This window comes from Schistocerca gregaria, chromosome 3 (genome assembly GCF_023897955.1).
Source record: "Schistocerca gregaria isolate iqSchGreg1 chromosome 3, iqSchGreg1.2, whole genome shotgun sequence".
NCBI classification, from domain to species: Eukaryota; Metazoa; Arthropoda; class Insecta; order Orthoptera; family Acrididae; genus Schistocerca; species Schistocerca gregaria.
The window spans coordinates 835,305,211-835,330,713 of record NC_064922.1 but is presented as its reverse complement, the minus strand read 5'-3'; positions in this window follow the sequence as shown (position 1 = coordinate 835,330,713).

The following is a 25,503-nucleotide window of genomic DNA, read 5'->3' as shown; positions in this document are numbered from 1 at the left end:
CTTCTTTTTAAGAATGCGGATCATAAAATTATTATTTAACAGATCTGCTGACAGAAAGTTTTCACATTAGCAAATGCATTTACTTTTATTTTATAAAACCAATGCTGTAACACAGCTGGAAAACAGATATCAAATGAAACAAGCAACTATGAAAGGCAAAGCATAAAAATATCATTCAATAGTCATGTGACATTTCATAAGTTAGTACAAATTCTCTCAACTCTCGAAGAAAGACGCTTGTCATTGTCAGGTATGCATATGTAAGAAAATATCTTTCCAAGTAATGAGCGTGTCGTTTTTGCGATGCTTTCTACAAAGGAATTTCAATAGCGAGGGTAATGGCCTCTTTATTTTTTTTTCTCCACCTGTGCCTCTGAAAGGCACACACTAATGGCTTGTTTCCCGGTGGCTGTCGCCCAGCTGGGTGCCCACGACGCCTTACGCGCAGGTGGTCTCTTAACTGTCTTACCGAAATATTTACGACACCAGTTTCCGCTACAGTGGCAGTCTCATATAAAAAATTTCACAGGTCAAGAATTTGCGTTTCAAATCTGTAGAAACAAAATCCTATAAATATAACAATGTCCAAAAATTTTCGCCAGCATAGTGATACATTCACGCATTTACATACATATCATCTCTTAAAGTACGATTCTTGGTTTCCAACCACCTTTTTCATTAAGCAAATGTGGATGAGTTCTGTGGGGCTGTATGGGTTTGAAAGATATTGATTCTTATGCAACATGTCTTCAAAATATTTGACAAGACTGGAAAATTCAGATTGTTCAAAATGTTTCATCATCATGATGCCATGTTTTACTCGGTCTTGTGTGGCTTGGGACCAATATGCTGAGAGGAAAGCATGGTAAAATTCTCCTTCACTGTGGCAATCGTGAATGACCGATCGCATTCTTACAGCTGGTTCATTCTCTAAGTAGCCACACATAAATTCTAATCTGTGCTCTAGTGACCAGTTGGGAGGAAAACAATGAGAGAATTGATGGAGCCACACTTGTGGATGAATGTCGTTGCCAGAATTCTTAAATGTTTTGAATTTACGTGTAGTAATGAACAGCTTATAGTCAAAATCATCGTGTCGGCGGGTCGCATATCGGTCATCGTTACGTCGTTTCGGCGATCCCATCTCAAAATTCGGTGTACTTTGCCAATTACTTTCATGATTTCCGAAATGCCCTGTGTTATTATTTTGTGGTTGTTCTGTATTGCTATGTCCCTCTTCCCATACTGGGGCACGAGTGTCCTCTGAAATATGTAATTCTTGTATTACTTGAGCCAACTGATCTTGTACTTCCCGCATTTCTCTTTTGTATTGTGTGTTGATTTGATTTTGATTCTGTTTGAATTTCCTAATTTGTTCATACTCTTCAGTGTCAGTGAAGGCTACAGGTTTTGTGTCATTCAGATCATCATCTACCTTCGTAGATAAGTTAGTGAACTGATCTGAAAGTTCGGCTACTTTATCCGACAGTGAAATTATTTCCTCTGTGTGTCTTTCTGAACCAATTTTCAGAGTATCTACTGTGTCCTTAAAGTTCGCTTGAGTTTTTGCAAGTTGTGTAACCGAATCGGTAGATGCAACTGAGTCAATTTTAGCTTGCAAGGTCTCATGATTTTCATGAACAATAGTTTGCAGTTCTTTTATGGCTGCTTCGTGATTCTGTAATGCATTTTCATGCCGCGAAAAAATAGGTTGGAAATGCTCACAAATTTGTGTTTTTACGTCATTACAGACTTTTTGACATTTCGATTCAATGTTATGTAACTCATTAGTTAAATCTTCACGTGTTTGTTCAAGCGTGGTGTCTAACTTTTGAAGCTTTTGTTCCATTGTGTCTAACTTTTGAAGCTTTTGCTGTGTTTGTCTCTGATTTTGTTCCATTGTGTCTAACTTTTGAAGATTTTGTTCCATTGTGTCTAACTTTTGAAGCTTTTGTCCCATTTGTTGCATTAATTGTAATAACAATGCCCTGGTGTCTGAAACATATTCCTTAGTGCTATTCGGCAATGCATTTGAACCGGCAATATTCGCAGTTTGAAAAACAGAAAGTGTGTCTTGACTTATTTGAGAAAACGGTGAGGACGTTAAATCTGAATCTACAGTATTTGCAAGATTGTGTCCTGTCATTTCGGAATCCGACTGATCGATCGATAATGCTTCCCTGTTCACTAATTGTTTAACTGCCTACACCATTATTTGCAACTCGCTCCATTTCCCTATGTGCTATTACCAAATTACTACTTTGAACATTAGTGAATTCATTACATGGTGACGTTAACACACTGCTTTCGTCTTCACTGTCATTTCTCAGTTTACTTTGGAGCCTAGTGTTACGTTTTTCACACGCCATTATTGTCACAATCTTTCATACGACAACACAGAAAAACACAATTTGAAGGACAAAAATAAGAGAACACATTAACATAGCACTGAAAATAATATCTAGTTAATTGCAAGCGCAGCTGCGAAATACTTGGTGCAAATCTACATGCATACCACAACTGTTGTACTGTACAACAGTGAAAGACTACAACTACAAAGGAAATTCTCTCTATGATTACGCGCTAGCAATAAACAAAGGCTACACTAACTACACAAACTACAAGAAAAAAATCAGAAGATTCCAGTGAAGTATCCTTGGCTAAGGGTCGACATATAAAACGTCCCCTTTAAACAATTATACACGACTGTGCTTAAACTGACACACAATAGTTTTTAGCGCAACGCAATCTGACTTTCAATAATCCCCACAAGACAATGGCCCTGACTAACATTAACCTATATGTTTCACAAATCACTTACCCCACAAAAATCTTCGTTACTCGAACTACTGCAATATAGCGAGCGCCACTACTGGCAGCTGACTAAAAGATTCAAACTACGGAAGTCACTAACTACTGATAGGCACAGTTAGCAAATGACAGATTTTAATAGAGAACAAACAATGTATTTACATTAATAGTCAAAATATATATGATAGTTCATGACATCCAGTCTTACAAATTACAAAACTCCGCCATCTCTCTCCCCACGTCCACCACCACTGCTGGCGGCTCACCTCCAACTGCGCAACGCTACGCGCTGTTAGCATCCAGCTGCCGCTGCCCAACACTACAATGGCGAGTATTACAACAATGCCAACCAGCCACAGACTGCACAAGGCACAGCCAGTGATTTTTATACAGAGCGCTACGTGGCGGCGGCGTTACCAATAAAAAAACCTAAACAGCTTACTTACAAGGCATGCGTATTCAAACACAGCGATGTGTAAACAGGCAGAATACGGCGCTACGGTCGGCAACGCCTATGCAAGACAACAAGTGTCTGGTGCATTTGGTAGGTCGGTTACTGCTGCTACAATGGCAGGTTATCAAGATGTGAGTGAGTCTGAACGTGGTGTTAAAGTTGGCGCACGAGCGATGGGACACAGCATCTCCAAGGAAGGGATGAAGTGGGTATTTTCCCGTCCGATCATTTCACGAGTCTACCGTGTATAGCAGGAATCTGGTAAAAAATCAAATCTCGAAATCGCTGCGGCCGGAAAAAGATCCTACAACGGGACCAACGACGACTGAAGAGAATCGTTCAGAGTGAAAAAAGTGCAATTCTTACGCAAATTGCTGCAGCTTTCAATGCTGGGCAATCAACGAGTATTACATCCATATGGGCTTTCGGAGACAAAGGCCTTGATGGCTGCACGACAGATAGCTTTACGCCTCACCTATGCCCGTCAACACCGACATTGGACTATTGATGACTAGAAACGTTGGCTGGTCGAACAAGTCCGTTTCAAATTGTATCGAACAGATGGACGAGTACAGTCATGGAGACAACCTCGTGAAACCATGGGCCCAGCATGTCAGCAGGGGACTGTTGAAGCTGGTTAAGGCTCTGTAATGGTGTAGGGCGTGTGCAGTTGGAGTGATATGGAACCTCTGACACGTCTAGATACGAATCTAACGGGTGACGCGTACGTAATCATTCTGTCAGATCACCTGCATCCATTCATGTCCATTTTGTATTCCGACACACTTAGGCAATTCCAGCAGGACGATGTGACACCCCACATGTCCAGGCTACATAGTGGCTTCAGGAACACTGGTCTGAGTTTAAACACTTCCACTGACCACCAAACTCCCCAGACATGAATATTATCGAGCATATCTGGGATGGCTTGCAACGTGCTGATCGGAAGAGATCTCCACCTCTCGTACTCTTACGGATTAATGGCCATCCCTGCAGTATTCATGGTGTTATTTCCCTCCGGCAGTACTTCAGACATTAGTCGAGTGCTTGCCACGTGGCGTTGCGGCACTTCCGCGTGCTCGCGGCGGCCTTACACGATATTAGGCAAGTGTACCGGTTTCTTTGGCCTTTCAATGTAGTATGCTGAATCTACATTTTTTCTTGAGTTTTTTGCTACCGTTTACCTATAATACATTTAATCATTGCTTAAATCATATAATTGGTGCAGTATACGCAAGCTGAAATTTGATACTTCTACGCAGAATATACGGTTTTATTCTACTTATTTAGTAAGTGGTGTTTAAGTACCTTTTAATATTGAAATACGTTACATTATTTGTAAACACTTAATACTCAATAATATGAAAACATGTCCTTAGAAATATTTTATGTTATTTAGGGTTCCCATCAGAAATTAGTCATAACGCTCTCTACATGCTCTGGCACTGCAATCTTCCCTGATTTGACGGATGGCCTGCATCGGTGCGCCACGGTCGTGTGCTAGTGAAGACGAAATTTCCAATTTGAAAAGTGAATCTGCACATCTTTCATATGCGGCGGTATATAACGGTTACTGCTAGAGTAGATGCTCTTTCAAACAATATTGCATAAGACCAAAGAAGTTGTGTCTTTACCTGTGGTTACTCTCACCTGAGGTACTAGGGCTATGCCCGGCTTTGTTTAAGAGAACAGCTCGATGTAATCATAGAGTCGTCTGCTTTCAAGTTCTGCAGCTAATTCCCTGCAAATAACAACCTATACCTGTTGCAGTTAAATAGTCTATTCATTGCCTAGAATTGCGAGCTAATAAAACACACCGAAATAGAAAACAAAATTTAAATGAAATAATATTCTAACATCCGTAACTGATGCAGGCGACGGAAAATTAACATAAACAATATTTATTCAAGACAGGTCGCCTCAAATAAACGGGAAGTTGTACTACGTTATTCAATTAAAATAGAGATAGAAAATACCCTTATTAAATACAGTAAAGTTGCGTTGAGAGCATTACAAGAATGACAGAAAAGTCGCCAAACTAAATAGTCATTAGAGATAAGCGAGAACTAAGCCTATTTCGTAATAACAATACACGAAAGTTTCACCAGCTGAAAGAAGTTCAGAGTTCAATATGATACACAAGTTAACACATGCTATACAAAGAATAATAACACATATGGTGTCTATCATGAGTTTCCTTATAAAAGCAGAAAAATTTAGTCGTACACTGGAGCACATTCGGACCTCTCACAATATAAATTCCCTTCAGAAGCTAAAGTATGGGAGCGGCCGCTCACAGAACAACGGACGTTGCCTCAGGCATATCTGCTTCCTTTCAGAACTCGCGAAAAAGTGTCTAGAATCGCTCTCTTGAGCTCGTTGCTCGAAAAGTCGCAGCCTCCACTTGGCTTCTGTAGCATTCCAGTACTGTTTGCTATTCTATTGGTTGAAGGCTGTACCCAGCAAAAACGTATCATGCTTATATTCTACTGTTATCATCTGACTCAACATGATCATTTCCTGGACTAAACTAATGTATTAAAACAAAATTTAAATAAAGAAATATTATAAACTTTTGGCCATACTAAGACCGTTCACAATAATTATAAACATAGGTTTTCCATAAACAAATAACCCAGTATTCTTGCTCAAATGCGCTCACAATGAATGACCACATATTGTCGTTAAATATTGTTTAAACAATTAGATGGGTCTGCTTGTCAGAAGGATTTTATGGCACTCCTTTGCAAAGGTGGAGTCAACTAACACATGCGACAGACCACTTATTAAATTACCTTATTTTGTATTATAAATATTAATTAATATTTATGTAAAGTTACTGGCAAAATGGTAAACTGTTCATTAAATGAATACACAAATATGACAAAATGTCAGGTATTCATGCTTATTCATTTCCTGTGTAAATGAGGAGGATACGATGTTTTGACAAACATTTCAATAATGTAGGGATATAAAAAAACGCAATAAATCAAGAAACAAAAAGCTACAGATACTAATTATGAGAACCGGTCAAATAATGCACACAGCTATCCTTGCAGAACGAGTTGGCTTTCGCCCCAACCTAAGCCGTGCTGAACAAGTCCTAGGTCTCACATCAGATATTGGAAGGGGCTTTCAGAGGAAGATGGAAACACCTGTGACGACAGCGCCTGGGTGCAAGGTCTACTCTGTATACTGATGAAGATAATTAACTGCCAAAAATTTAGAAACTGCCAAAAAGTTACAAAACTTATTGATAGCATGACTGGTAACATACGATTTTAGGTCACCATGGAAAACAAAAGAAATTGCCAGACATTCCTCTAAAGTGGCTTAGCTCAGGGCTCGGTATTAGCCATCTGCTCCTCTTCTACTTGCAAACAGTCTCACTGGGTGTAAGACAGCAAGTTATTACGAGGTGACACTCGTTGCAGTAAGGCACGCTGCCTTCTAGTACGGTGGCTACAGGATGGCTAGGTTTCTTTCCTTTCTGTTCACAGCATAGCTGACGCTGCCTGCTGTAAGAACTGCTTAGCGCAACATTTAGTAGATACGAAGATTCATACCCTCTACGAATCTAAATCATCCATATTAGTTATTATCCGATTTTGTTCAAATTTGGTACACAGCCTTTTGTTATTAATGGAATGATGCTGTCAGAATTTCAGATTTATATTTTGTTATAGTTCTAGAGATAAAGAGAGATACCTATAAAACTCCTAAAACCTACGCTAGTTTTTTAAAACCATGCTAGGTACAATAACAGATTGCCTTTCATTGTCATTTGAAGCCATTCCAAAGTTATCAGTGCATAAAAATCAATTGATTGGAATTTTCTTTTTAAAACTTTAGTCAGTGTGCATTACGTAATACAAAAATCTGTCAAAATTATTATTTGATTATATTTTGCAGTGTGAGCTAGTGAGAATTATTGAGAGAGTGTATGTGGGACATATGTTAAAATTTAATATTTCATTTTTCGTAAAAAAATTGTACGAACGAACCGTGGGAAAGTTATGTTGCAACCACGATTCAGGTGACGTATGTCGGTGTGTGCCTGCTTTTGTATAAAAGCACCCAGAATGGAAGTTAGAGGCAGAATAAGTTTATTTATCGATTTGTTGAACTTTGTCGGTCAACACAGGGACAGTTATTGCTGTTTGAAGATGAAACTGGAGTTGTCGTCCGATGATGTCCCATATGCGCTCGACTGCCAACAGATCTGGTAATCTAGCAAACGAAGGGAACATGTCGACACTCTGTAGAGCTTGCTGAGCTACAATGGCAGTAAGTAGGCGAGCGTTATCTTGTTGGAAAAGACTCTCTGGAATGCCTTTCATGAATGGCAGCATGACGGCTTGAACTAGCAGGTTGGCGTACAAACTGCAGACAGGGTACGTGGGATAACCACAAGAATGCTGCTGTTATCAATCGAAATCGTACCGCAGACTACAATTCTTGGTGGAGGTCCTGTGTGTCCAGCACACAGATTGCTTGCAGGCTCTCAACTGGCCTCCTAACCAGCACACGACCATCACTGGTACTACATCTACATCTACATGACTACTCTGCAATTCACATTTAAGTGCTTGGCAGAGGGTTCATCGAACCACAATCATACTATCTCTCTACTATTCCACTCCCGAACAGCGAGCGGGAAAAACGAACACCTAAACCTTTCTGTTCGAGCTCTGATTTCTCTTATTTTATTTTGATGATCATTCCTACCTATGTAGGTTGGGCTCAACAAAATATTTTCGCATTCGGAAGAGAAAGTTGGTGACTGAAATTTCGTAAGAAGGTCTCGCCGCGACGAAAAACGTCTATGCTGTAATGACTTCCATCCCAACTCGTGTATCATATCTGCCACACTCTCTCCCCTATAACGCGATAATACAAAACGAGCTGCCCTTTTTTGCACCCTTTCGATGTCCTCCGTCAATCCCACCTGGTAAGGATCCCACACCGCGCAGCAATATTCTAACAGAGGACGAACGAGTGTAGTGTAAGCTGTCTCTTTAGTGGACTTGTTGCATCTGCTAAGTGTCCTGCCAATGAAACGCAACCTTTGGCTCGCCTTCCCGACAATATTATCTATGCGGTCCTTCCAAGTGAAGTTGTTCGTAATTTTAACACCCAGGTACTTAGTTGAATTGACAGCCTTGAGAATTGTACTATTTATCGAGTAATCGAATTCCAACGGATTTCTTTTGGAACTCATGTGGATCATCTCACACTTTTCGTTATTTAGCGTCAACTGCCACCTGACACACCATACAGCAATCTTTTCTAAATCGCTTTGCAGCTGATACTGGTCTTCGGATGACCTTACTAGACGGTAAATTACAGCATCATCTGCGAACAACCTAAGAGAACTGCTCAGATTGTCACCCAGGTCATTTATATAGATCAGGAACAGTAGAGGTCCCAGGACGCTTCCCTGGGGAACACCTGATATCACTTCAGTTTTACTCGATGATTTGCCGTCTATTACTACGAACTGCGACCTTCCTGACAGGAAATCACGAATCCAGTCGCACAACTGAGACGATACCCCATAGCTCCGCAGCTTGATTAGAAGTCGCTTGTGAGGAACGGTGTCAAAAGCTTTCCGGAAATCTAGAAATACGGAATCAACTTGAGATCCCCTGTCGATAGCGGCCATTACTTCGTGCGAATAAAGAGCTAGGTGCGTTGCACAAGAGCGATGTTTTCTGAAGCCATGCTGATTACGTGTCAATAGATCGTTCCCTTCGAGGTGGTTCATAATGTTTGAATACAGTATATGCTCCAAAACCCTACTGCAAAACGACGTCAATGATGTAGGTCTGTAGTTCAATGGATTACTCCCGCTACACTTCTTGAACACTGGTGCGACCTGCGCAATTTTCCAATCTGTAGGTACAGATCTATCGGTGAGCGAGCGGTTGTATATGAGTGCTAAGTAGGGAGCTATAGTATCAGCGTAATCTGAAAGGAACCTAATCGGTATACAATCTGGACCTGAAGACTTGCCCGTATCAAGCGATTTGAGTTGCTTCGCAACCCCTAAGGTATCTACTTCTAAGAAACTCATGCTAGCAGATGTTCGTGTTTCAAATTCTGGAATATTCCATTCGTCTTCCCTGGTGAAGGAATTTCGGAAAACTGCGTTCAATAACTCCGCTTTAGCGGCACAGTCGTCGATAACAGTACCATCGGCACTGCGCAGCGAAGGTATTGACTGCGTCTTGGCGCTTGTGTACTTTACATACGACCAGAATTTCTTCGGATTTTCTACCAAATTTCGAGACAATGTTTCGTTGTGGAACCTATTAAAGGCATCTAGCATCGAAGTACGCGCCAAATTTCGCGCGTCTGTAAATTTTAGCCCATCTTCGGGATTTCGCGTTCTTCTGAACTTCGCATGCTTTTTCCGTTGCCTCTACAACAGCGTTCGGACCTTTTTTGTGTACCACGGGGGATCCGTTCCATCTCTTACCAATTTATGAGGTATGAATATCTCAATTGCTGTTGCTACTATATCTTTGAATTTGAGACACATCTCGTCTACATTCGCATAGTCAGTTCGGAAGGAATGGAAATTGTCTTTTAGGAAGGCTTCTAGTGGCACTTTCTCCGCTTTTTTAAATAAAATTATTTTGCGTTTGTTTCTGATGGATTTGGAAGAAATGGTATTGAGCCTAGCTACAATGACCTTGTGATCACTAATCCCTGTATCAGTCATGATGCTCTCTATCAGCTCTGGATTGTTTGTGGCCAAGAGGTCAAGTGTGTTTTCGCAACCATTTACAATTCGCGTGGGTTCGTAGACTAACTGCTCGAAATAATTTTCGGAGAATGCATTTAGGACAATCTCGGAAGACGTTTTCTGCCTACCACCGGTTTTGAACAAGTATTTTTGCCAACATACCCACACCAATTCGCACGGAGTATCTACTTCGACTTCACTACAAGATAAACCACTACTGACAGACACAAACACTCCACCACCAATTCTGCCTAATCTATCTTTCCTGAACACCGTCTGAGACTTCGTAAAAATTTCTGCAGAACTTATTTCTGTACCTATAACGATATCAGCTTCTGTGCTTGCTATTAGCGCTTGAAGCTCAGGGACTTTTCCAGCGCAACTACAACAATTTACAACTATAATTCCGACTGTTCCTTGATCCAAGCACGTCCTGTAATTGCCAAGCACCCTTTGACATTGCAGCCCATCCCGCACTTTCCCGAGGCCTTCTAACCTAAAAAACCGACCAGTCCACGCCACACAGCCTCCGCTACCCGTGTAGCCGCCAGCTGAGTGTAGTAAACTCCTGACCTATTCAGCGGAACCCGAAACCCCACCACCCTATGGCGCAAGTCAAGGAATCTGCAGCCAATACGGTCGCAAAACCGTCTGAGCCTCTGATTCAGACCCTCCACCCGGCTCTGCACCAAAGGTCCCCAGTCGGTTCTGTCAACGATGCTGCAGATGGTGAGCTCTGCCTTCATCTCGTAATCAAGACCGGCAGCCTTCACCAAATCAGATAGCCGCTGGAATCCAGAGAGAATTTCCTCAGATCCAAAGCGACACACGTCATTAGTGCCGACATGTGCCACCACCTGCAGCTGGCTGCACCCTGTGCTCTTCATGGCATCCGGAAGGACCCTTTCCACATCAGGAATGACTCCTCCCGGAATGCACACGGAGTGCACACTGGATTTCTTCCCCTCCTTAGCCGCCGTATCCCTAAGGGGCCCCATTACGCGCCTAACATTGGAGCTCCCAACTACCAGTAAGCCCACCCTCTGCGATTGCCCGGACCTTGAAGGCTGAGAATGATCCTCTGAAACAGGGCAGGCAGCTGCATCTGGCTCAGCCAGAGACAGTACTGAGGCAGAACCAGTTTGTGTCAGAAAACACGACAGACCTCCATCCTGCCATCCACTGAGCTCCCTATGGAGACCACTGAAGTCGCAAATGGCGATGGTTTGGGGTCGGTGGAATGTACACTACAGGGCGTCCGGTTCGGAGGTGCCTGTGGTACCAACTCCAATTCAGATTGCTGTTGCAGGTGCAGTACGATGCGTCACAGCCATACTCTGAACACGATGGTCTTTCTTCTCGGTAGCGTCACGTGACCGTCTGGAGTCCAGTCCTCTTGGGATCACTGCAGCCAGAAATCATGTACAGTGGCTACATTCCTGCCAAGTCTTCCTGCAATATCGCAGAAGGAACATTCAGTTTCTCGTAGCCCTGTCAAATACTCTGTGAGGTTTTGATAATGGCATCTTTGTCGTATTAAAGGCATTCTTGACTAACTTCAACTATACATTTTCAAAGGCATACTTAATTAACGCTCACGACCATTACAACGTGTAGTTAAAACAAACCAGATCTGCATCCGCACAATCCGCGAGGTTAGCCGAGGGCGCTAATGCGCTGCTTCCTGGACTCGGGTAGGCACGCCGGCCCCGGATCCAATCCGCCTGGCGGATTACCGATGTCAGCTGGTGTGTCGGCCAGCCTGGATGTGGTTTTTAGGCGGTTTTCCAAATCCCGCTAGGTGCATACCGGGCTGGTCCCCACGTTCCGCCTCAGTTACACGACTCGCAGACATCTGAATACGTTCGCACTATTCCATGTTCCATGGATTACACTAGACGGAGACAGCTGGGCTGTACTAATTCTGTCCCAGGGGGGAGGGGGGGGGGGGGGTGACGGCAGTAGGGGCATCCGGCCACCCCTTATGACTAACCTTGCCAAATCCGTTCATAACCGTGCCGACCCTGGGAAACCGCAGGACAAGGAACCAGCAAAAGAAAGAAAGAAGATCTGCATCTGTACAGTGGCGTTACTAACAACACTCATGTGCGACTGGCGGAAAATTTCAACAGACATCATTGAGATGTAGAAACACGCTTAACAATTTTCTTTTATGTCGCACAACTCGTTCTTGGTGCTGCGATTTTTTCCGTCAGTGTATGATTACTCCAGAGCATATTCCGAGAGAAAATAATCATCAGACGAATTCTTGGATGGCTCCACCAGAAATGCCGCTAGTGATTTCATCCCACATCCTTTTTCACCTAACTTAGTGCATTATTTGTATGATTTAGATGTCGACAAGACCTTTTCCCTTTTCTCTCTGTAAGTACACCGCTAAACATTAAACCCAAAGACAGTATAGTAGATTTATAAAGGGGCAAGTTCTACCAAGAACAGGTCATGCATTGGAGACTGAATAAGGAATAGGTGAGAAGCATACACTTATCGTAGCGATTATAGATTCAAGAAAGATTGTAACTCCGTAGGTAGAGAAACGTTCATCAGTCACTCGAAAAAGTTGGCACTGACAACAAAAATGTGGCTATAATTAGTGAAAGCAGAGTTCAAAGTAAAATTCCGTGGAGAAATTTCTCTACCATTTGAAATTGAAACTGCTGTAAGACAAGCTGATGGCCATTCCCCGTTGCTCTTCAGCTGCGTTTTGGAAAAGATGGTAAGAAAATGGAATCTTAGACTGCAAGAAAAAGGAACCAATGAAATCAGATTGGGATATAAAAACCTGAACGTCAAGCTCAACTCTCTAGACATTCCAGATGATTTAGCAATGTTTTCCAAAAACTTTAACTCAGCAAATGAGTAAATCAACCCTTTGAAAGAGATGGTGGAACAGGGTTGGATTACAAATTTATTTCGCTAAGACAGAATTCAAAACTAACATTAAGAATGCTCCAGAATTCAACAGCACAGGGTGCGTAGAATCAACACAGTGAATACATTTAAGTACCTATTGGAAATAATACAGGCAAATGGTCTATACAAAGAAGCAAACAAAAATGGAGTCTAGAAAATGGAGATGGTTCATCAGTTAACGAAGGATATTGACAATAAAAAATGACTCTAGGTAAAAAAAAATCGAACACTACAACATTATCACCAAATAAGAGTGCCTTTATACTCCGAAATCTTTAGTCCTCAACGGAAATGGAGAGACTGAAAAGTTGGAGATAAAGAAAAGCAAAGTAACACGGAAAATACTCGGGCAAAAAAAAAAGTGGGGAGTATGTGGATGAGAAGAAATAAGAAGAAATTTGCATCTAAACTGGAAAAGTATCTGATGCTCTACGAAAACGAGAATTTCGTTTTGTGGTCATTTGGTGTGGAAACAATGACTAAAAAAATACTCGTATTTCACCATTTCGAGAAAAATCTCAGAACAAAAATCAGTTGTTGCAGACCAGTGAAAAAGGACTTACCAGAAATCAACGCTACGAAAGGGGAAATTCTAGACAGGCAAACTTTTAAGAACACGATTAGGAATTTCGGATGTTTTCAGGAAAACGCCAGAAATCGCACTATTGTGTGGACAGATGAAATAAGAAAAAGTATGCGGTCAAAGAATGGCGAAGTATTGGAAGGACCGAAAACCGGGAAAGAAGACAATATCATGGGGAACATACATACATACGTTAATCCTTGTTCCATAGATCATAAGTACAACATTTCGTAATGACGTGGAACGTGTTTCTTTAACATATGTTTTCTTTACACAAAATACTTAATTAATTTTTTAAGTGTTAGTAAGCTATTCGTCAGAAGTTTAATACTATTTGGCACATGACCGAAGATTTTTGTGGCAGCATAATTCACTCTTTTCTGTGCCAAAGTGAGATTTAATCCAGAATAGTAAATATCATCCTTTCTTCTAGTGTTTTAGCTATGCACTTTGCTGTTATTTTTGAATTGGAACTGGTCCTTAATGACAAATTTCATAAGTGAATATATATATTGCGAAGGTACTGTGAATATCCCGAGTTCCTTAAATAAATGTCTGCAAGGTGATATTGGGTGGGCTCCAGCTATTATTCTGATTACACGATTTTGGGCAATGAATACTTTCTCTCTTAATGACGTATTGCCTCAAAATATGATGCCATATGAAAGCAGTGAATGAAAATAGGCATAGTAGGCTAATTTACTGATATGTTTATCATCAGAATTTTTAATAACCCTAATGGCACAAGTAGCTGAACTTGACCGTTTCAGCAGATCTTCGAGGTGTTTCTTCCAATTAAATTTTTCGTCATTGCACACACCCAGAAATTTTGAGTACTCTATCTTAGCAAAAAACTTCCGTTCATTGTTTATATTAATAAATGGTGTTATACCATTTACGGTACATAATTGTATAAACTGTGATTTCTCAAAATTTTGTGAGGGTCCATTTGCAGAGAACCACTTCATAATTTTCTGAAAGACATTATTTGCAATTTCCTCAGCTGGTTCTTGCTTCTTGGTTGTGATTACTATACTTGTATCATCAGCAAAAAGAACTAACCTTACATCTTCATGAATACAGAGTGGAAACTCGTTAATATATATTAAGAACAGTAAGGGAACCAAGACTGAATCCTGTGGGACAACATTCTTGATACCTCCCCACTTAGAGGACTCTGCTCGTTTTTGTATACTATTTGTACTGTTAATTTCAACTTTCTGCATTCTTCCACTTAAGTATGAATTAAACCATTTGTGTACTCTCCAACTCATACCGCAAAACTTAAGCTTATCTAAAAGAATTTCATGATTCACACAATCAAAAGCTTTTGAGAGATCACAAAATGTCCCAGTGGGGGATATTCGGTTATTCATTGCATTTAATATTTGATCAGTGAAAGAATATATAGCGTTGTCTGTTGATAAGCCTTTCTGAAAACTTACCACACGTGGACCATAGACAGATGAAATCTAAGGAAGGAAGAAGACAGTAGAAAAAATATATGATTAAATCTGTAGATGATCTGGAGGTGCATCAGGGATGTAATTTATTACACAGGGCTACCAAACTCCTGCAGTAACAATGACTAACTGAGCTCGGATGACATATCAGTACATCATACAGCTTCAACTAAGCACCACATTCCATTGGTCGTAGTGGCTGCTGTGCTGGTGAATGGTGATATATCAGTGTCTTGGTAAACCATGACTGGACACTTGCAGTGAACGAGAGATGTGGATAATGTGCTGACCAACACAACATTCGAACAGCCTCCATATCGAAGTAGATCAGGACAACAAGGGAAACTTGCGGTCTTGCATTACCTCGTTGGAAGATGACGTCACAGAGACTTTAGAGGTGGAGCACTTCTCCCGGCCTTAGCAGATCAGAAATATACTGGCTGCTATCCAGATTATCGGTTATGTGAACAAGAGGCGATTGTGTTTTGTTCCCAAAGGCATCCCATTCTATCACAAGAGGTAGTGGGTCCGTACAAAGCTAACAGTTACAGTCTGGCAACGCTCGTGTTCTTCAGTACTTCCACACATCGCTAAGTGCATTGTGATTCTGTATGCAGAATAGGAATCTATTTGAAAAGGTGATGTGTCAGTTGCAGACGTTGGTACGCCACTTTCTACCCGCCTCTTACTGCTGCCGTCTCAAGAAAAACTGCAACGATGGTCGCCATATTGACCGTTTGTTGTCCTCAGACTTCGTCGCACTGTGTGAATACTTGTCTTGCTGCATCATTTTCTGATCCAAGATACATGGAGCGGCTGTACTATTCTGCAGGAGCATGGAAACAAATCGTCTGTCCTCGCCGGCCGAAATGGCAGAGCGGTTCTAGGCGCTACTGTCTGGAACCGCGCGACCGCTACGGTCGTATGTTCGAATCCTGCCTCGGGCATGGATGTGTGTGATGTCCTTACGTCAGTTAGGTTTAAGTAGTTCTAAGTTCTACGGGACTCATGACCTTAGAAGTTAAGTCCCGTAGTGCTCAGGGGCCATTTGAACCATTTGTCTGTTCTCTCATAGGCTAATAGCTGGGGCGGTTGAGATTCTGGATGGCGTTGAGTATTATCCTCCTAAATTCCTCGATTCGATATTCGCGTAACACTTAGGATTCTGACCAACGTGCGCAGTAATATCGCGGAACGATAAACCACAGTGTCGAATTCCGACACTTAGGCCAATGCTTCTCCTTTTAATACTTCAATATTCACAAACGATGTTCAAGTGCGATTTCTGAAAAATAGACACCCACTGCATAATGGTGTCATTCCTATACACACTCCTAAGAAAAAAGCAGAAAGAAAAACGACGCACCTCGAAAGAATTACCCGAATGGGACGGAAATCGGCAAATGTGATTTACATGTACAGATAAAGAAATGATTACAATTTCAGAAAAAGGTGAATGATTTTTTTCAAGAGAAAGAACGTCATAAATTAAGCAAGTCAATAACGCATTAGTACATCTCTGACTCTTATGCAAGCAAGCAATCTGATTGGTATTGATTGATAGAGTTGTTGATGTCTTCCTGAGAAATATCGCAGAACGTTGCGCCCTACTGGGACCTTACATCGCCGAAATCCCGAGATGGTTGGATGGCCCAGCCCATAACACTCTACACGTTCTCAACTGGGGAGAGATCCGGCTACCTATCTGGCCAAGGTACAGTTTGACAAGCACGAAGACAAGCCCTAGAGACTCTTCCCGTGTGCCGGCAGGAATAATCTCGCTGAAATTTATTTATTTCTTTCATTAACCGTACAGGGTAGCCCACCACCTTGAAATGTAAAGTGGGTCGGATGCATCTGAATCTAATGGCAAAGACTTCTCATTGTTATAGTCTAATTGGTATACAGTTGTTAATGCTTTTAAAATAATAATATAACGTACATAATATTTAAAGATTTCTTTTAACAATTGTTAAAATGGTTCCATATAATTTGTGACTACCTAGTTGATGGGAATATAATTTATATAATGCAAATGTCAAAGAAAAATAAAAAAATAAAATGTAACACAATGAGCGTGGTTAAGAATAATTTGTAATATATAGAGGGAAGTGAATGCTGTATTTGGATGAGTAATACAGTCTAAGTAGCATTTGGTTAATATTGGCCTATTTCTATCTATTTCAGATGAGAAGGTATCGGTACAACCTCGAGGTATTCTCACTTGAAATGGTTTGCGCTAATGTATATTTACACAGATTATACAGACTAAATGCTGATTGAGCACTTCATACATGGAATACATGAATTTTAGCTTCACATGTGAAATACACTTATGTTTGTAACTTGTTAGTTGAAATAGAATATAGTTCATTGCTACTTGAATGCATTAGTCCTTAAATAACTCCTCAGCTGTTTGAAAAGCAAATAATTTAAGAGATTTATCAGCTCAGTAATTCAATTATTTTTCTAAGGAGATATTACAAGTGTTCCTTCCTCGACTTTGGAATTTATGGTTGTGTCTGTGTCCTCCCATGTGGTTTGGTGTGTTGTTTGTGCTAGTCCACACCTCCTTCCATATGGGTTCTGGCGCTTGTATTCTCCATGCAGAGTGTTCGACACAATATCGGCTACGCTATTTTTAATTTGTTTTTCTTTCTAAACTGTTAATTTTCTGAAGCAGTTGCGTGCTTTATGTCCCTAGTGCTGCTCTCGAGTTGGCTGACACCACTACGAGCAGGTCATCTGCGTAAGCCATCACACCTCTTACCCTGTCGTCACTTTCCCGTGTGCTCAGCAAGAACTCGATTGGGATATCCCAGAATACTGGTCCGCAGATCGAGCCCTGTGGACGTCCTTTGTTATTCTCTTGACAGCCTTCTGTGTACCAGCCTTCCACTCCACCACTTTGCCTCTGCAGTAATCGAGGAGGCTATTGTAGAAGGAAGCTGATAGCCTCATTTCCCTTAATGTGGCGAAGAGGGAAGTTGTCAAAAGCCACGACTATGTCGATTAGAATGGCAGCCGCGTATTTGTCGCCGATGATATTTGTAGCTGTCAGTGCTTGGTTGATGGCTGAAATGTAAGCCTAGAATGGCTTGCTATGAAGGGCAACAAAGCGGGGCGTAGAATATCGTCGACATATATCTGTGTTGTAAGGATGCAGCAGCTGACAAGCAAGGGGGAGCTGCTATGAAAAGAAATGCCACCCCACACCATCAATCCTGGTTGTCAGGCAGTATGGTGGGCGACAGTCGGGTTGGTATCCCACCGCTGCCGAGGGCGTAGCCAGATATGCCTACAGTGGACACTGGGGCTGAGTGCGATGTGAGAGTCATTACTGAAGACATTTGTATTGACGTCAGTGAGATTCCAGGCTAAAGACTTGCCTGGAGACGTCCCCGGCAGCAGTGGGATACCGACCTGACTGTCATCCCCCATAATACCAGTCAGCCAGGAGTTATGCTCTGCGGTTTTGTTTCATTTCATAGCAGGACCCCTTTGGTTGTCCTCCGCGGCACCCTTACATCACAGCGGCACGCCGACGATATTATACGCCCCGTCCTGTTGCCCTTCATGACAAGTGATCCTGGGCTTACATTTCAGCAAGATGATGCCCGCCCGCACATGGTAAGAGTTCCTACTGCTTGTCTTCGTGCTTGCTAAATCCTACCTTGACCAGCAAGGTCGCCAGATGTCTTCCCAGTTGAGAGTGGGACTTTGACGATCTTACGAGCCTATTGGACAGAAATTGGGACGATATATATCATGAGGACTTACAACAACTGAATCAATCAAGCCAAATTTGCCACTCATTCCGATAATTCCTTCGTGGTGCGTCGTTCTTTGTCTCAAGAGCACACTGCATAGCTGAGGTGAAACATTAATGATGTGGGTATCAAAGGACATAGTAAGTTCCATGCCGGTTTGAAGTATGTTACACTACTGGCCCTCAAAATTGCTACACCTCGAAGATGACGTGCTACAGACTCGAAATTTAACCGACAGAAAGAAAATGCAGTGATATGCAAATGATTAGCTATTCAGAGCATTCACTAAAAGTTGGCGCCGGTGGCGACACCTACTACGTGCTCACATCAGGAAATTTTCCAAGAGATTTCTAATACACAAACAGCAGTTGACGGGCGTTGCCTGGTGAAACGTTGTTGTGATGCCTCGTGTAAGGAGGAGAAATGCGTACCATCACGTTTCCGACTTTGGTAAAGGTCGGATAGTAGCCTATCGTGATTGCGGTTTATCGTATCGCGAGATTGCTGCTCGCGTTGGTCGAGATCCAAGGACTGTTAGCAGAATATGGAATCGGTGGGTTCAGGAGGGTAATACGGAACGCCGTGCTCGATCCCAACGGCCTCGTATCACAAGCAGTCGAGATGACAGGCATCTTATCCGCATGGCTGTAACGGATCGTGCAGCCACGTCTCGATCCCTGAGTCAACAGATGGGGACGTTTGCAAGACAACAACCGTCTGCACGGACAGTTCGACGACGTTTGCAGCAGCATGGGCTATCAGCTCGGAGACCATGGCTACGGTTTCCCTTGACGCTGCATCACAGGCAGGAGCGCATGCGATGGTGTTCTCAACGACGAACCTGTGTGCACGAATGGCAAAACGTCATTTTTTTCGGATGAATCCTGGTTTTGTTTACAGAATCATGATGGTCGCAACCATGTTTGGCGACGTCGCGGTGAACGCACGCACATTGGAAGCGTGTATTCGTCATCGCTATACTTGTGTATCACGCGGCGTGATGGTATGGGGTGCCATTGGTTAAACGTCTCGGACACCTCTTGTTCGCATTGACGGCACTTTGATCAGTGTACGTTACATTTCAGATGTGTTACGACCTTGGCTCTACCCTTCATTCGATCCCTACGAAACCCTACATTTCAGCAGGATAATGCACGACCGCATGATACAGGTCCTGTACGTGCCTTTATGGATACAGAAAATGTTCGACTGCTGCCCTGGCCAGCACATTATCCAGATCTCTCAGCAATTGAAATCTTCTGGTCAATGGTGGCCGAGCAACTGGCTCGTCACAATACGCCAGTCACTACTCTTGATGAACAGTGGTATCGTGTTGAAGCTGCATGGGCAGCTGTACGTGGACCCGCCATCCAAGCTCTCTTTGACTCAATGCCCAGACGTATCATGGGCGTTATTACGGCCAGAGGTGGTTGGTCTGGGTACTGATTTCTCAGGATCTATGCACCCAAATTGCGTGAAAATGTAATCACATGTCAGTTCTAGTATAATATGTTTGCCCAATGAATACTCGTTTATCATCTGCATTTCTTCTTGTTGTAGCAATTTTAATGGCCAGTAGTGTACTTGCTGCCATGATGGCCAGCACTGTAATTGGGCCTTTGAGATGGTCGCAGTTAGAGATCGGTTTCCTGGAAGGCCACAGATATGCTTGTGGCGTAAACTGTCATGTTCTTCTCCGCGATCTGGTATAACTTGTTGCCTCGACTATATCTGTGCCAGGAAAAAAGAAAAAAAAAACACACATCTCGAGGCGGACTACGGGAGGCGGGTTCCACTGGAAACGGACTGGCGCCAGTGGGCGTGTGGCGTCAAATAAAGCCCGGTTTGTTGACAGAGTCGGCCTCGCGCCGGATAATATCGGCGGGGCGTTGTTTATGTGTCGCTGGTAGCGGCCGGCGGGCGGTCCATCCATATCTCCCGATGTTGCGCAGCGCCGGCGCCACTGCGGAACCGGACGCGTAAATTGAAAACCGGTCCCGGTGGTCGGTCGTGATTTGTGCGGCGGGGCGGGCGTTATTAAAGCCGCGCCACGCCGGCCAGATCCGTCACCGTGGCCCGTTCTGGAGCGCCGGCGACCACTGCGTCTCAGAGACACTGTGCAAAGTGCCTGTGTCAACAGAGCAGGGAGGGCGCCGTTCACGGGACGCTGCAGGGGCGCGGGCCAGCTGGCGTGCTTCCGCGTCTACAGGGGGAGGCTACTAGGAAGAGCAGATATATTGCTCTTACGTGTGGTAATGGAAGTGAGACTGAAGAAAAATCTGGACACGTTCATGGGATTTGTCGACCAGGAAAAAACTTTCGACAATGTCATATAAGGCAAGATGTTCGAAATACTGCGAAAAAATAGGGGTAAGCTATTGGGAAAGACGGGTAGTATACAGTATGTATAAGAGCCAAGAGGGAACAATAAGAATGGAAGACCATAACGAAGTGCCCTGATTGAAGACGAAGTAAGACAGGGATGCAGTCTTTGCCCCACACTGTTGAGTTTATACATTGGAGAAGCAATGACGGAAATAAAAGAAATATTAAAGAGTGGAATTTAAATTAAAGGTGAAATGATATCAATGATAATATTCCCTGATGACATTGCTATCCTCAGTGAAAGTAATACAATACCTTTTACAGATATTTGAATCTCTCACCTACACAGGGAGAGACGACCATCGTAATAAAATCAGATGTATTATCCAATTTATAAAGTGATAAGTAGTATAAACCTTACATTTACTACATCTATGCGCTGTTACCTTAAGAGTCCGAAAGTGAGAAGGCGTCCTGTGACAGTGGTAGATCTCAGCACTCCATAATGAGCCAAAAGTAAGTTTTATATTCTCGTCCTGTGACAAAGGGCGTGACAGATAAGCAAAGATATTTTTATACTTGATGAAAGAATACTTAGAGGTAATACAGCCTATGCCATAGTCTTATACAAGGTTTTCACAACATGCAACAATACTTCAGCGATGTGAAAACGTGCGTATTGTCCGATTTATTCTATCTTCGAAAATAACTCGTATAAACGGGAGGAATTCACATTTCGCATGAAATTCGAAGCGTATTGTCAACAACATCGCTGCCTCTCATGGGGTAAAGGTTTTTTTCTTTTAACCTGGGTGGTCTATGTCGGCGTGCAGTTGTTTAGAACTACTGTATACGTCCAAGCTGCTGCTGCTTGTTTCGTAGTACACCGCGGCTGGCTGCAGTGGCGATCAGGAGAAGTCGGCAACTGGAAGTAACGGATTAGCTCAGCCTGTGACAGGTACAAAGAATGGAATCTTGCCCACGGCAGCGAGGACTGGCGAGTTGAGACCACTGTGCTGGGTGAACGCGACAGAAGCAGACGTGTGTGTGTGTTACGTGAGAGAAGATTCAACATGACGGACGTTTACGCTGGAGGTATTGATAACATCCGAATTCCTACCACTCCAATCATCCCCGGATGTCATCCATGGCCAGGGGTGGGGCACTGCGGCAAACACACGCGTCCACAGCTGCGGCTGCCATCTCGGAGATAATTTTCACCGACCTCTTTGTGGTGCGCTGGCAGTGTACATGGGGACGGGCATGCTGTGTGTAGACCTCGGGACAGGAGCACAGGGTGTGTGTGAGTGTTTTCAGCCATCCCCGACATCTAGTCATGGCAATTACTGCTACGGACTGGATCCTGATTTAAGTGCGTCCTGTTTAGTGATTCTCAGTACATTGCAGAGGACTCTGTCTTGCAGTGATGTTTGCTGTTGTTTCTGTCCTATCACCCACTAGAACCTTCCTCTCTCCTTCCGAATGTAATGGCGAGAGCCAATTTAGGAATTCTACAGCACCTTTAAAAACGCAATCGCGACGTGAAATTCCCTAGTGATCAGTTTGTTGTTTCCGATTGTTCTATTGCGTGCATGCATTCGTTCGGGTGAGGGTCTCTCTTCTGGCTAGTGCGGATGGGGGATACACTGTAGACGATGAATGGCGCGCCTCGCGGTCGCTAGTTTGTGTATTCGGCAGGATTTTTTTTTAATCAGATATATTTAGTGGAATTTTGTGATGGAGGAGGGCGTTCATGCTCTCAGACATTGGTATGTACAAGACCTTGGATATATTTAGCGCTACGTTCTATTTGTGGTGTAAATTTCATTACTTGAATTGTATAATGTTCGTGTGTGATACTCAAACGTTGAAAATATGTTTTATTAGAAAGAAGGATCATCGTATGATGCAGGTGAGTGTTTCAAGCGATATATTTAACTCCTGTAATTAATATGAAAGGGTAGTGCACATGGATTATTTCAATCTATTTTCGATATCGAAATTGCCTCATCTCTCCCTTTGTCTCCAGCATTAGCCAATAGAAACCCTGTATTCTGAGGAGAGATACAAACTTCTGTCTGCATGTTTTGGGACGTTGGTTGACACCGACAATTAGGGAGTGGCCTCTTGAGAAAGACAGAAGAAGTGAATCTGGAATTTCCTGATCAACATAATGCCCCCACTTGAAGCTTTGTTTTGGTACCTTGAGATCAAAGGAGGTCGATATGCGGTCCATGGTCGGTGGTATTTAGTAACGTGATTTGTAATTAGGACATTGGGCGGTTTTGCCTTCACTGCTGTGCCCTGACGGTAGAGACACACACGGGAGATCCCAAACGGTGGCTACTATACCACACTTCGTTCCATTCATTATTTGCAGACCACTCTTGCAGGGTTTAGCAGTCAGTGCAATATGATTGCTGAATGTTTCTCGACCTGTACAAAATAGTCTGCCTATGAGATTCTAGTAAATTGTTCGTCTGCAGAAAGTCACGGTGGGCTTCGATATATGTCGTGAACTTTTAGGTATGTAATTGTTCTGATTTTCCCATCTGTGCTTAAACACCAGTGTGCTTTGAAAAGTGAGGAAAATAGACAATAAGAACCTTAACGCCCCTGACTTTGGCGGCAAATATAAACTAAGCCCACTCAGCGTTTCCAAGCGCTGTCAGAATAAAAAAGTCGCAGTTGTTTAAATGTTCCACACTGCAATCGATTTCCTGACAAATTCTTCAAATAAACTATATTCCATACACAGTCTTATATCCTGTAAATTGTTTAAATAACCAGTATTCTATACACTGCAGTCAATTTCCTGACAAATTCTTTAACTAAATAATTAAACTATGTTCCAAACACTACCTTGTACTGCGAAAAATTGTTTAAGCAAACAACATTCCAGACATTTTCTAAATTGTTTAAACAAATTGCATACACTGCAATCAATTTCGTGACAAATACTTCAACGAAATAAATTAATTGCATTCCATACACCACCTTGAAACCCATAAATTGTTTAAATAAACAATATTCCACACATTGTCTACATTGCTTAAACAGTATTCCACGCACTGCAATCGATTTCCCTCCAAATGACTGATCAACTGAGTTTTTCCCGCCAATTTCTGATAGGGGGAGGGCTGGGGTTTTGCCAGACGGTGGATTTAATTAAATGAACGATTTAATTAATTAGTTAATCAAATTGATATCAAAAGTGTGCGTCTATCAGTGAAGGGAGTTCTCTGAGGGAGGGGGGAGGAGGAGGTTGAGGGGGAGGTGAAGGATGGGGAGGGATGGGGGAACAGTAGGTTAAGGATCTGTCAATCAAGGGAGGAAAATAGTCTTGCCCCTGAATGTTTGCTTGCCCTTGATGTAGGCAATCCGGAATGTGTGCTGAAACGAACTTTACAACTCAAATGCGGATCCCTGTTTCCAATTAAAATGTTGCGGAAGAGGAGATAGCCAGTTTTTGCACTGTCAGATAGCCTCTTTGAAAACGTTATCTTCTCATCTGATAGAAGATTTTTTTCGTAATATTCGTATTTTTTCAAGGTATTTACCTGTTACAAGTTAGAACAAACACCCTGTATACCTAAGCGGTCGTGAATTAATCGTGAATTAAACCTTTATTACACAGAGTAAATGCATCAAGGTGCGGTTTCCTCTGAGCTATGGCGGATAGTGTGGCAAATTTTCTGAAGCAAGCAAGTACTCTGACATTTATAAACTGCCAACACTGACTGTTTTGTTTAAATGGAAGTGTATGCTCTTTCTGTGGCATTGGAAAGACCCTTCGAAGAGGATCTGAAGTGTGGAAATTGATCAAGTGCACTGGCTGAAGTGAAGCACCCGGAAGAGGTGATTGACGAGTATGGCAGTGACCTGGGAATAGGTCCCAAACTCCCAGCGTTATATAGAGGCACAACAGCATTATCTCTGGCGTCATGGGATGGGGAGGCATCGTGTATGATTTCAGGTCACGAATGGTAGTGATGGAGGGAACTCTGACGGCACACTTGTGTGCCACTGACATTCTGCGTTTCCATGTGTTACAAGCAACGTGGCAGTATCGTGGTGCCATTTTCCATCAGGACAATGCTCGTCCACGCATGGCAGTTTCTCTATGAAATGTCTACGTGTTGTTGGCTAGTCCAGTGACCAGGTAGAGCCCTAAATATGGCCCCCTTAGGATGTGGTACCAGATCGGATGTCACCTACCTCCTAATGCCAATGTCCAGGATATTTAGGATCAGTTGCAACATCTGTAAGTGGACTTGCCACAGGAGAGGATACTAGGGTCTTATAACACTTTCCCACCCGAATCAGTATACGCATTCAGGCCAGACAGGGCACAAAGTTATTCCAATAAATCGGCTCATACTGCTAAGTTCCTCGCACATCTGACTTGAACT